The sequence below is a fragment of the Solanum tuberosum genome, unplaced genomic scaffold, assembly GCF_000226075.1.
Source record: "Solanum tuberosum cultivar DM 1-3 516 R44 unplaced genomic scaffold, SolTub_3.0 scf00254, whole genome shotgun sequence".
NCBI classification, from domain to species: domain Eukaryota; kingdom Viridiplantae; phylum Streptophyta; class Magnoliopsida; order Solanales; family Solanaceae; genus Solanum; species Solanum tuberosum.
Genome location: NW_006239174.1, coordinates 1 through 14,518, shown reverse-complemented (window position 1 = coordinate 14,518; position 14,518 = coordinate 1).

Sequence of the window (14,518 nt, the reverse complement as noted above, 5' to 3'; positions counted from 1 at the left end):
GACTTGGCGATCACTAGACTTACTTTACTTCATTATTTCATCTTGCTTCATTTCTTTTTGCAAATTAGTGTCATTGATTTGTTTCTCAATCCATATACCTTGAAATCAAGGGTTTTACATCAGTTATTAGCACAAAATAAGCATTTGAGAACACTAAATCTATTTAAATAAAGCCCTAAATGATTTGAAATCTCAGACTCATCAAATATCGGCCCCTCCCACCCTTAATTGGTGATAACCCGAATGAAGATCAATCTTAGAGAAAATAATTGTCCCCTTTAAGTTGTTCAAACAACTCATCAATTCTCGGAAGAGGGTACTTATTATTAATGATCACTTTATTCAATTGACGATAATCAATGCACAATCTAAGAGACCCATTCTTCTTTCTAACAAATAACACCAGAGCACCCCATGGACAGATACACAGTTGAATAAAAACCCTTGTCTAGCAAATCCTTTAGTTTCTCTTTCAACACCTTTAACTCCGTCGGAGCCATTCTATAAGGAGGAATGGAGATAGGTTACGTATCCGGAAGAAGGTCAATACCAAAATCTATTTCCCACTTGGAAGGAATACCGGGAAAATCATCATGGAAAACTTTTGGGAACTTATTTACTATCAGAACCGACTCTAAATAAGGGGTGTCAGATTCAACATCCCTCACCGTAACATGATGGCAAATACACCCTTTGGAGATCATCATCCTAGCTTTAAGGCAAGAGACAAATTGGCCTCTAGGAAAAGAATTTCCCCCTTTCCACTCTAAGATAGGCTCATTTGGAAATTGGAACCTAACCACCCGAGTCCTACAATCGATAGAGGCATAATGATTAACATTTCAAGGACAGTTCATCCAATTCCAAGCATCAATGACCGTTAGTCAGTATATAACCCAACTAAATGAGTTGGGGTCGAATCCCACAGGGAGTGGTACGTCTTTAAGATTCAATAGTAAAGTGTGAACATGGTCAAATCAGTCATAGGAATAGAAGTTTTCAAATAAAGACATTATTCAAATCAGGGGGTGACATGAATGTCAAATGGAGGGGGGTTGGGATGGAATTATCAACTAAAACAACGGCAATAACAACACGAAATAACAATAATTAGAGGGGTTCTTGGGATGTGATTCGATTAAAGGCTAATGTAGACAAATGGCTAATTGAAACTATTAGAAAATAGCAAAGTATTGGTGAGTAAGCAAGACTATAAAAGAGGTAAACTTTTTCTTGAACATTTTACCCCGAATCAAGTTGATTTCTCTCGAACATTAACAGGCATGCAAAATAAGAACAACCTATGCTTTAGTGCATTCACTCTCTCAAGTTGAATGTGTGGAAAAGGATTTAGGATTCACTCTCTCGAGATGAACCCATTACAACCCAATACCCACAGACCATCAATCAATAATCTTAGTTTAAGACCTCTCTCTCGAGCAAGCCAAAAATACAAGGGTAGAACTGCATTTGCAACTACAATTCTTAAATTAAACCACAGTTAATGGTTGAAATCACTTCTACACAGCATTTAAACTAACAATTAGCGATACCCATAATCACATAATCACACCCCAAGAATTAGGGTTTTAGCTAGACATCATAAATAGATAATAATCGTTACCAAATTGAGTTTCCATCAACTGTGTAAGATTGATTTCATCTTTACAAAGGTCCAAATTGAAGAATCTCAAAGCCCCACTTCTAATTTCTCAAAAGTGAAAATCTTGAAGTCTTTAGAGCTAAGGAAAACTTGTCTCAATACTCAGAATAGTTATAGTTCAAATTAAATGTATATTCAATACTAGAATTAAATGTATATTTAATCCTCCCAAGCACCCAAAGGTCGGTTTTTACTCCCCATTATTCTCCTTATAACGGTTCTTATAGAGTAAAAATGGTACCCATCATCCACAAATCTTTAATTCATCGAAGAATCGAAGCCTTAAACCTACGTTGTCAAGAACTTCTAGCCGAGTCCACTGATTCTTCTATTTGAGCGAAATTCTCTTATAATCTCCAAGTAAGTCACTTCATAACTTGTTATGAGTTTCATCTTGTTTAAAAACAAGTTGGATTTACTTCGATTTAGTTGAAATAAGCATGATCATGTGAGAAATAATATGCATTGATGTTAAATTGTTGTGTGTTAGTTTGCATTATGTAAAATTGATGATTCTTGGGTGGGTATGATCAGGGTATTTGTGTATTGAATGAATATTGTTCATATTGGCTTTGTGCATGATTGAAATTAAGTGGTGTTAGTAGTCGTGTTTAAAATGGGGTTTCCTCAGTATATCTGCATCATCAACACACCATTATTTATAAAAGTAAAATCCTAAATTTTTACGACCTTGGGTTGCCTCCCAAGAAGCGCCTTATTTAATTTTGTGGCTTGACGTCAGCCATCAGTCAAGGTTCATCATTGGGGTTTGACCTAATGCCATTAGGCAACCCGCCTTCGCTGCTAGGGGAAGAGATGCAGCAGTGTGTGGTCCAATAGGTCTTCAGACTGATCTCGAGTGAGAACCAATCATTAGATTCAACACCTCTAGTCTCTCCTTCATCGCCTCTAGCATTCTATCTTGCTCATTAAGCTTTTGGAGAATGATCAATAGCGTATCATCGATAAACTTTTTCTCATCACCCTTTCAGCTTTCTTGCTCATGAGGAAGCGGCTGCTTCCCTTGGCATTTGCACTGGTTTTCCACCTCATTTATTTTGGTGGCCAAGTCGTTTAGTTAAGATACCAGCGACTTTAACTTGGAGTTACCCTCAAATCCTTGATTTATCTCAATCGACTTGCCACACCTTCCCTCAGCAATTCTAAGGTACCTACACATACAAACAACTCAAAAGAAAAACAAAAATAACAGTAAAATTAGTAAAACTACACTAAAAAGAACAAAAGGCTCTGGTTAACTACATTTTCACCTGACACCATTCCCCGATAGCGGCGCCATTTTAATGCCTATCGTGACCAACGAGACTAACCTACGGTTTAAGTGTCTACGATCGTCGATAATATAGTAACCCAACCAAGGGTTGGGGTCGTGTCTCAAGGGAGTGGTAGTGAAAATAGTAGTTAGGCTATAATTTTGTTCTAGTTAGCTGTAGTTTGAGAAATTATCGAATAAAAACAAAGTAAACTCAAGTGGGTCACACCAAAGTGTCAAATATCAATGCGGGTTTTTCACAAATATAGCTAAAACAACCAAAAATAAAGAGAAAATTCAAGTATGGGGAGAAGTTCTTGGGGTGTGACCGCAATATATATTGATATAAATCGGTGGGTACATGCTTTCAATGGGAAATTTGCAAGATAATAGTGAGTAGGCTAAGCTTTAGAAGGAAATAAGTTCCCTCTCGGGCAACTTACCCCGTTTCAAATGGGTTCCTCTCGGACACCCATTTACCGGATAAAGGCCACTCTACGCCTTACCCTACTCACACTCTCGAGCCCAGTGTTAGAATATGGGCGTAGGGCTCACCCTCTTGGGCTGAAACTCATGTTGACCCACTCCTTAGGCCATCAGTCTAGCGGTCTTTGTTTGGCGACTGCTCTCTCGAGCAAGCCGAAAAAACATGGGTAGTTTTGTATTTGCAACTACAAACACATAAAATTAAACCACAACCCCTAGGTGAAATCACTATAAAAATACATCTAACCTATCAGCAAGCAAAACCCAACAATAATATCAACACATATTTGCTAAATCACACTCCAAGAATGAGGGTTCTTAGCCAGACATCAAGAAATAAGAAATTATACCTAAAATGATAGAGAAATCAAATGGGTATAAGAAATTAAACCTTAATATAAGCAAAGGAAGAAGAATGGAGAAGACCCACTTCCAATTTTGGGAAGATGAACTCCTTCTCTCTTCAAGTCTCCGAAAAACCCTCTCTAAACTTGAGAGAAAATATCCCAAAAAGGTACTATTTTATTATGAAATTATAATAATAATTCGACTCTCCTACAAATTAATAAAGAGTTTAGTATTTATAGACTTCAGAAATTAGTGTTGGTGGATAGCTCGGTGAGGTTAGTGTAGTTCGCCGAATGACTCGGCGACTCGCCCTTCTTCTGTCTCATCGCCGATTCATGCTTTCCTTCAGCATCATCAAGTTCTGGAATATTGGGCGGTATAGTACTACTTCGAGGAACTATTCGGCGGAGAGCCGACTGCTCCTTTCATCGCCTTTTTTATCCTGTACCTTCAAGGCTTCGCGTACTGGAACAAAGGGCAGAATTTGTCCCTTTGGCGACTCGCCAAGTGTGCTTGGCGGAGCTCAATATTCAGCTTCTTCGTTCTTTTCAGCCTTTTTGTTCCTTTTTTGCGCCTAAGCGTCCATGCTTCCACTAAAACTTCAAATACCTGAAACTTAAGAGTTTGCATCAGATATTGAGACAAAATAAACATTTCAGGACACTATTTCTATCAAAATAAAGCCCTAAATTAGGCCAATTTGTCGACTCATCAAGCTGCAACCTCCCTATTGGCTTGGGTCATCTTGTCTTGAGCCAACACTTGAAAAGCTGCCCTAAACTCCACATTAGTCACTTGCTTGGCCAAAGGATTGACCGAAACTAGAGGATCTTGAGAAAGAGCTTCCCGTTCCACATTTCTTCTAGTATAGGCTCTTCGAGTAGCCATGTCATGTAGAACATCAAATAAGGATTAGGAGAGAAACATTATAGAGTTGAACTCTCTCGCAGGACTTTAGAGTAATGAAAGATTTTCTAGTCATGTTGTAGCCTCTCATTCATAAGTGTGGCACCCTTCACACTCATGAACAAGACTCTACTTGACGTGGCTTATGAGACTTCCTAAGACCTTTCTAAACCTTTTACTTTGATATCAAGTTTGTCAGGACCTAAGGTAGCCCCTAGGAGTAACATGGCGTATAGGACCCTAAAAGGCCCAATACAAGCCCCATAGCTTTCTTCATACAAGATAATAAAAATAAAAAAGATTTAAAGATTTTTCCATCATAAAAGAGTTTATAAAACTGAAGCGGATTTCTAAACATTGTTTTAAACTTATCTAGTACATAAGAGATGATCAAGATCCAGCCCGTACATGAAGTCCAAAAACACAAAAAAGTAACGATAAAAGATAAAACAACTAGATAACATATTGTTCCTCAAATCATGAGGACTCACCACTACTCAGTAAAATATGAAGGTGACTCCTAGCCACGAGAATGAGAACATGTAATGTCGGACCCTACACTGGAGAAACCAATGTAAGAAAGAGTATGTGTTAGTATAAAAATGCACTAAGTATGAAAGATATGCATAAAACATTTGAAAACATGCTTAAAGAGGGACATTTTTCCCAAGCTAAAACATGAGGTTAAAGAGTTAAACAACACAAGTCATAGAAACATGGCCAATGCAAGCTAACATCTTTTCCAACATTTGTGAAATACTTCTAGAAGTACCCTTAGTTCATTATTTGTGGAAGACTTATCTTTACCCGACAAATAAGACCAAGTGAGCTATCAACACGGTATCTAGTGTCTGCCCCACAACGAACAAGGGTGTTGTAACGACCCATGGGTACCCCTTAGATGTAAAATGGCGTATAGAACCCCGAAGGACTCCATTCATGGCACTTAATGCTGATAACATAATAAATAGAACAATTAAGAGTAGAACAAATTTCAAGTCAAAAACGTTTTTCATAAAAGAAAGTGGAAGTCTAGACACTTGTCTCATCATAGCCATCTATTACAATATTAATGAAATTGTGCCTAGTCCATACATCATGTCCAAAAATGGAAACTACAATAAGGAGAAGTCCGTCCTCAAACCATGAGGATTCATCAAGCTCAAAAATACATCGAAGTCCAAGCTCTAGTCACTAGAATGGAAACCATGTCAGTCGAACCCTACATTTGGGAAAAGTGTAGGCAAGAGTATGCATTAGTAAAAAAATGCACCAAGTATGATAACAATGCATAAAAACAACTACAACATGCAGAAGGGGACATTTCATTTCAAAGCATGCAATTTACCAAGTTTAAACATCATCATAAAGGATTAGGAATCATAAGTCATAAACATGGACAACATAAGTCAACATCATTTTTAAAACCTTTGAACTCATGTACAATACTTCTTGAAGTAGCATTAGTTTATTATTCACGTTCTTGTTGTAGGAGATAAGCCTTAACCAACGTGAGACCATGCAAGCTATAACATGATCACCTAGTGTTACCCACACTGAAAAGGGTTGTCCTAATTTCCTAAGGTAGGACCATGAACTCTTAGCTTAGGTGGATCAACTAGCTACATTACCTATGTTGGCACATAGTTTATGAGATACAGAGATTGCTACTAGAAACCCATACTCAACTAACTCCATCTCATGAGACATACATGTGAAGCCCAAACACAACTGACATTAAGACTTCCATCTCATTTCAATATCCACTCGGTGCTAAGCATAAATCCCACGGAGTATTTTTTACGTCTTACATAACTCATGCCTCATGGAAGGATGTTCTTGATAATCAATCCAAGTTCGTTCATTAGGATAGCGTATTAGATCATGCGTGATAAAACCTTTCACCGTCCATGTCTACATGTAAATCTTACATTCAATTAGGTGAGAAAGCCTTTTAACCTTAGAATCGTCATTATGTGAGAAAACCATTCATATCAAGTTCATTATGTGTTCATGGGAATGTTCTTTCAATAAACACAACAACATTATCATAATCATTGACACTTCACTCTCAAAGTGTCCTTCAACCATTTACTTAGAATTCATAAAAACATGCATAATCTCATGCTTTACCTTTTCTAGGTTCATAACCTACTTTCAATCATCACATTTAGCATTAAAGCATTAGACATAGATTTCATTATAATTCATGTGATTCCATCACTTCAGGCATGAATTCATAAAATTCCTCTTTCATCAACAAAGATCCACATTATAAGATCACAATTGAGAAATAGGGGTATTTCATGGGTTCTTGGAAATACATCATAAAAACCATAGGAAATCATCAATTCATACTTATAATACCATTATCCAACCATTAGAATCACATTTGAAAGGAACCCATGACTTTTGAATCAAACCGTAACAATGGGGGATTTCTATCTTTCTTTTGAAATTTAATTTTGAAGGAACTCCATCGATGCAAGGTGTACATGGATGAAATCTATCACACATTATCAACAAATCCCAATGCTAAGCTTCAATTTAGAATTTGGACCCTTAGCTTGAAACCCTAGGTTAAATCTCCTTCTTCTTCTTCAAGTTCTAGAGAGAGAATATTTGAGAGGAGTTGGTTTTATTTAAGGATTTAGGTAGAATGAATTAAATGGGGTGAATTTAGTGTAAAAAGACCTATGCAGGGTTCTAAATGTAGAAAAAATGACATAGTATAGGAACTAATTAATTAGAAAAAGACCTAAATACCCCTAAGTTAACTGTTAGCTGTCACCGACCTACCAACTGACTGACCCAGTGGACGGATCGTGGATGAACCTACAGTACATCCTGGTGAACTGTCGTTGGTGGTCAGAGATTTTGGCCGTACCTACGACCACTGGACCACGGGCCATGGACCAACCTACAGTCTGAAGGTCAAACCATGGTCCATGCTTGGATAGTTCCTGAAGCACCATTCCACGGACCCTAGTCGATGGACCATGGTCTGACCCACAGCCCGTCCTGGTGGACCGTCGATCCTGGTCAGAAAGTCCTATTTTGGGGGCTCCAACCATGGACCACACCTACGGTCTGTGGGTCCACCTACGTACCATCTGTGGTCCTCGTGGATGGCACCTGTAGGTTCTAAATTTTTGGTTCATTACCCTTACTCGGATACAGGGTGTTACATGTGTCCTACATTCCAAGGTAGGACCATAAAATTCTAGAATATGTGCATCCCCTAACTAATGTCTATCTAAGAAAATCATCCTACGGGGCCACATATGTATGGGATAAAGAGGTTGCTTCTAGAAGCCCAGCCTCTACTAACAGGAGAGCTTCCATTTCAATATCCTCTTGGTGCTAAGCGTAAATCCAATGGAATAGTCATTTTCTTAACATGCCTTTATCATTCATGGAAGGGCACACCATATTTCCCATTCAATCCAAGTCATAAGTCATCCATGGAGAGGTGCCATTAAGACAACCAATCCAATCTAGTTTTCATTTGAATAGCTCCTTAACTCTGATTCATTTTTGGGGAGAAGACCCTTCAACCTTAGAATCATTTATGTGAGAAAAGCTTTCACATTCATGTTTTTATGTGTTTATGAGAAAGCCTTTAACAACACAACAAACACATTGATACTTCTCTCACAAAGCATCCTTAAAACATTTACATCAATTTTATAAGAACATGCGTAATTTCCATAATTCAAAACCCGCTTTTAATCATCATAATCTAGAAAACATGGGTTAGGCATGGGTTCATGGGAATTCTTCTTAAAATCATGTAATTATCTCAATTTATGCTTTTTAGATCATAAAAAAATAAAATAAATCAATATTTAAAGGAACCCATGACATGGAAGAAAACCCTAACTCAATTTAGGAATTCTAGCTCTTCAAATTGGAGAATTTGGGGACTTCCTGGAGAAAAGGGCTCCATGAATGAAGACTATGATACCTTGATTATCAAAGCCCTTTAGAATTTGGAGGATTGCAAGATTGATCCTTGAAACCCTAGGTTGACTTCTTCTTCTTCAAGCTTGCTAGAGAGAGAAATATATTGGAGATGAAGACTTGTTCTTCTTTTTGGAATTTGAAAGAATGATTTAAATTGGAGAAATTTGGGGTTAAAAATACTTATATAGGACTTCTAGGTAAGGGTAAAATGACATAGTATTAGGATATAATAATTAGGAAAAGATCCAAAAGACCCTAAGAAAATAACTGTCACGCTCCCTGACGACCATGACCTACGGTCTGTCGATCAACTCACGGACCATCTTATCTAGGCTTCGACGAATTTCAAAGACTAAGAATTCGGGCCTCAAACGGTGGGACATACACACAGGACATGGGTCAAGACCATGGTTCTCATTATCGACCCTAAATTTTCTCTATGTCTAGGCTCACATGCAGAAGCTATTTAAGGCTCATGCTTTGAATGACGGACCGTCCCGGTGAACTGTTGAAAAAGTATAGAAACTGGACATTTCAAAACTTTCCTGGCAAATCCACAAATCTACGTACTGTCTGTGTGTCACACGATGGACCGTTGGTGGCGTCTGTCAGTTTTAGTACCATTTTTTTGAAAAAACTAACTTTTCTACCTTTTTGAATTCGAGGTGTTACAATACGCCTAAAAATCTTATATGGGCTCACATAACGGGGACTAAGCTTCTCTTTTTTTCAAAATCAAACCACACCCTTCATGGATGAAAATTTAAAGTTAACCCAATCATTCACATCTAACTCGGGGCCACATTGAGACATTTTCAACCTTTCTCTAATAAGCCAAATTTTCTCCATTGCCTTATGCACCAACTCGGGGCCTATCAAAGAAACTTTACCCACTTCAAACAAAAGTATGGGAGATCTACAACTACTACCGTAAAGAGCCTGAAATGGAGCCATTGCCAATACTTGAGTAATAGATATTATTATACACAAACTCAATCAAAGGCAGGTGATCATCTCAATTACCCTAGAAGTCAATTACACACCTTCTCAACATATATTCAAAAGTTTTGATAGTAAACTCCGCTTTCCCATCATTTTGTGGATGAATGGTCATGCTAAGCTTAATACGAGTACCAAGACCCTTTTGGAAGGATTAATAAAATTGAGAACTGAATTGGGTACCATGATCAGAGATAATGGATAAGAGAACTCCATCAACCTAACCATCTCCTTCAAATAAAACTAAGAATAGTTCTCTGCGTAAGAAGAAACATTGATTGAAATGATATGAGCCAATTTTGTCAGACAATCTACTATAACCAAAATTGAATCATGTTGTCGCCGCGTGCGTGGCAACCTTACAATAAAGTCCATAATCAAATCTTCCATCTTCTAAGTAGGAATAATGATACCTTGGGACAAACCTCCCGACTTTGATGCTCCACTTTTACTTGTTGGCAATTTGGATTATTAGCCACAAATTCCGTAATTTCCTTTTTCATCCCATTTCACCAATAAACTGTAACACCCGAGAAATTAGTAGGCTAAACTAGAGCTTAACGTGAGGGTTGTAGTCATGAATGTTATTCCCCGCACTTAAAATAGAGTTTGTTGTGTTAGAACGTCAAGGTATGACCCCTCAAGGACTAACCATGGGCCCTTGAGGAGAACCAAGAGAAACTGCTCAAGACCAGTGACCACGGCAGGATCCACGCCCCATGGGTGGAGGACTCGTGGGTGGGAAATTAATCTCTGACCATGAACCACACCCAACAAAGATGGGCCGTGGTTCCATACACGGTCCGTAAGTATGGGTCCGTGGTTTCGGCTTGTTAACTGATTTTTTGTGGTTAATTTTAGGGGCACTTTGGAGTTTTACGGTTTTAATTAATATTAAGTGGAGTCATTTAATCCTAATTTATATCACCTATATAAGGATTTAAACCCCCTAAATTAATTAATTCACCTCATTATTTCTAAATCACCAAAAAGAACAAAAATCTCTCTCAAATATTTTCTCTCTAGAACTTTAAGGAAGAAGAAGAAGGAAGTTGGAAGTAGGATTAAAGGAGAAAGGTTTTCTACTCAAATGCATTGGATTTCATTGCTAAGGAATGGTTTCTCTTCATCCATGGATAGAATTCATCCATGGAGCCCCTCTAAAATCCCAATTTCAAAGATAGAAATCCCCAAAAGCTAGGGTTTCAATCCAATGTCATGGGTTCCTTTCAAAAATGATTCTAATGCTCGAATTACTTTATGTTATGTTTGAATTGATGATTACATATGGATTTTATGTTGGAATCCCTAAGAAGACATGAAATCCTTATATTTCCCAATTATGATCTTGTGATGTGGGTTTGTGGATTAAAGATGTATATCATGAGATTATGCTTGTAATAATTGGGATAGTTGAACTTTGTTTATATCCAAGTCTAATACTTGAATTCTAGATGTGTTAATTTAAAGTAGGTTTCAACCTCAAGGAGGTAAAGTATGAGATTATGCTTGTTTTATGAAGGTTATGTAAATGCTTTAATGATGCTTTGAGAGTGAAGTGTTAATGATTAGGATGTTGTTATGGGCTGATTTAAAGGTTATTCTCATGAACTCGTAATGAACTTGAATTGAAATGTTTTCTCACGTAATGAAGGTCCTAGGGTTGAAAGGCTTTTCTCACCTAATTTAATCTAAGAGTAAAAGTGATCATGGATGGTGATAGTTCCTCACGCATGGTCTAAAAATCTATTCTAATGAATTAACCTTGATTGATTGTCAAGGACATCTTTCCATGAGACTTGAGTTAAGTAAGACTCAATAACTATCTTTTGGGATATATGCCTAGCACCGACAATATATTGAAATGAGATGGAGGCTCACACAGTATTTAGTCCGGGATTTCAAAATGGAAACTCTCACCTAGTAAAGTCCGGGTTTCCCAAAGTATATCTCATGAGGTGGGAGCCTTCACCAAGTGGAGTTCGGGTTTCTAGTAGCAATATATGTATCCCATAACTACACACCCCGTAGGATGTTTAGCTAATGGATCCAACTAAGTTTATAATCCGATTCTACCTTAGGCATGTAGACCAACCCTTGTTAGTATGGGTAACATCAGAGGGGATCATGTGATAGCTCGTGTGGTCTCATGTCAGTTAAGGCAATATCCCAACTTTAACAAGCTGAATGAAGAAGTATCTCAAAGTGTTCAATGTAATGATGAACTAGGACATTCATTAAAGAAGCATTTCATAGTGTTCAAAGTTAAAGAGATGAGTAATGAACTAAGACATGTTTAAAGAAGTATCTCATAGTGTTCATATGTAATAAATGAACTAAGACATTCTTATGGAAGCATCTCACAGTGTACATGGACATCAAGGGCTTGACTAATGAACTAAGGTTAATACGTGAAGTTTGGCATATGAGTTCAAGAGTTTCAAAAGATGAGGAATATTAATGATGACCTAACGAGGTTTACTTAGCATGGGTGAGATTTATGGGATCTTATTCATGTATTGCACAAGTAAGCCTTGAGGGTATTTATGAAGTGTTTCTCTTATGCTATAATGAGCAATGTACGAGCTATATTTATGACTTATGAATTTCCACTATCCTCATGATGATATTTAAACGTGGTAAATTACATTTTTTCAAATAAAATATCCCTTTTAGCATGTTTTCAATGTTTTTATGCAAGGCTATTATACTTAGTGCATTTTTACACTAACACTTACTTTTCCTACATTATCCCCCAAGAATAGGGTCCAGTTCTTGAGGTGATCATTCTAGTGGCTGGTGCTTGGACTTTGCTACATTCCGAGCTTGTTGTTGAGTGCTCATGGTTCAAGGAAGACTTTTTCTCATGATGTAGTTTCCTTTATTGTAATTCAAATTTTCGACATGTTGTATGGGCTAGGACCTATTTCATTCTAGTATTGGAATAGATGGCTATAGTGAGACAAGTCGAGACTTCCACTTTCGTTTCTGAAAATCTTCTAAGACTTGGAATATGTTTTTACTCTTTATTGGTCTATTCTTATGTTATGATATATGCTAAGTGGCTTACATGGAGACTTTCAGGGTTCTATGTGCCTTGTTACATCTAGGAGGTATCATGGTCGTGACAAACATGGTAATCAGAGCACAAGGTTTAGAATGATTCTAGGATAATGTATCATAAGCCACATCTAGTAGAGTCCGGTTCATAATATGAAGCGCGCTACATTTATGAATGAGAAGCTACAAGATATTTATGAAATTTCACTTCTTCATTACTCTAAGTCGTGCCATGGAGTTTAACTCTATAAGATCTCTCTCCTAATCCTTACCCGGTGGTCTGCAGGACATGACTACTCAATGAGCTTTCACTAGTGGAATCGAGGGAGATAATGTGGATTAAGGAGCTCCTCCTCACACTCCTCAAGTTCCAGTTGATCCTTTGACTGCTCAAGTGACTAATGAGAAGATTAGGTTTGGTTTTCCATTGTTGACTCAGACCAGGATAGAAACTCCAGAAATTTTTGGGTCAAAGATGGAGGAAGATCCTCAAGAGTTTATATATGAGGTCTCTAAGGTATTGGACTTTGTGGGAGTGACTCCGAGTGAGAAGGTGGAATTGGCCACTTACCAATTGAAATATATTGCTAATATTTGGTTCAATCTATGGAAAGAAGCGAGGCCGGTAGAAGCCGGTCCCACGGAGTGGCAAAGGTTAAAGAATGATTTTCTTGATAGGTTTTGCCCTTTTGAGATGAGAGTGGCTAGTGTACTTGAGTTTATTAACCTTAGGCAAGGTACTATAAGCATGGAGGAATATGTTAGGATGTTCACTCATTTGTCGAGATATGCCCCATCTATAGTGGCCGACCCTAAGTTGAAAATGAGTATGTTTTTGTCAGGTGTATCCAACTTAGTATCACTACTTAAAAAACAGTGAATACCGACCTAAAAATTTCTGACCTCAAATGGAGGTCGGTAATTTCCGACCTCCGGAGGTCGGTATTTACCAAGTTAGTCGGTTTTTTATGCAAAATAAAGCGGAAAAACCAATTCCGACCTCCGGAGGTCAGAATTTTTCCCGGAAAAAATGAATTCCAATAAAAATACCGACCTCATGAGTCGGTATTTTTTTATATTTAAATTGAGAAATAATACCGACATCAAGAGGCGGTTTTTTATTGTAATTCATTTTTTCCGAGAAAATTTCCGACCTCTAGAGGTCGGAAATTTTCTCGGAAAAAATGAATTACAATAAAAACCGACCTCTTGATGTCGGTATTATTTCTCAATTTAAATATAAAAAAATACCGACTCATGAGGTCGGTATTTTTATTTCATCTTATTACTATTAATTAAAGCGACATCTGGAGGTCGGTATTTTTTTTTTCATCTAATTACTTTTAAAAGCGACATCCGGAGGTCGATTTGCGAAAAGAGGGAAAACCAAATTCCGACCTCTAGAGGTCGGAAATTTTCTCGGAAAAAATGAATTACAATAAAAAACCGCCTCTTGATGTCGGTATTAAAAAAATAATAAATAACAATATTTTATTTTTTCTCAATAGGTTTTGTGTAAAATAAAAAACAAAAAAAATTATAATACCGACTTCCGTATGTCGGTAAAATGAAATAGTAAAAATAAATTAATATAAATTACCGACATCATGAGGTCGGTATTTTTAATATTTAATTGAGAAAATAATACCGACATCAAGAGGGCGGTTTTTATTGTAATTCATTAAAAATTCCGACCTCAGGAGGTCGGAATTTTTAATGAATTACAATAAAAACCGACCTCTTGATGTCGGTATTACATGTTTAATTAATTAAATCAACATCAACAGGTGAGTTTATATTAAAATAATTATGTATAT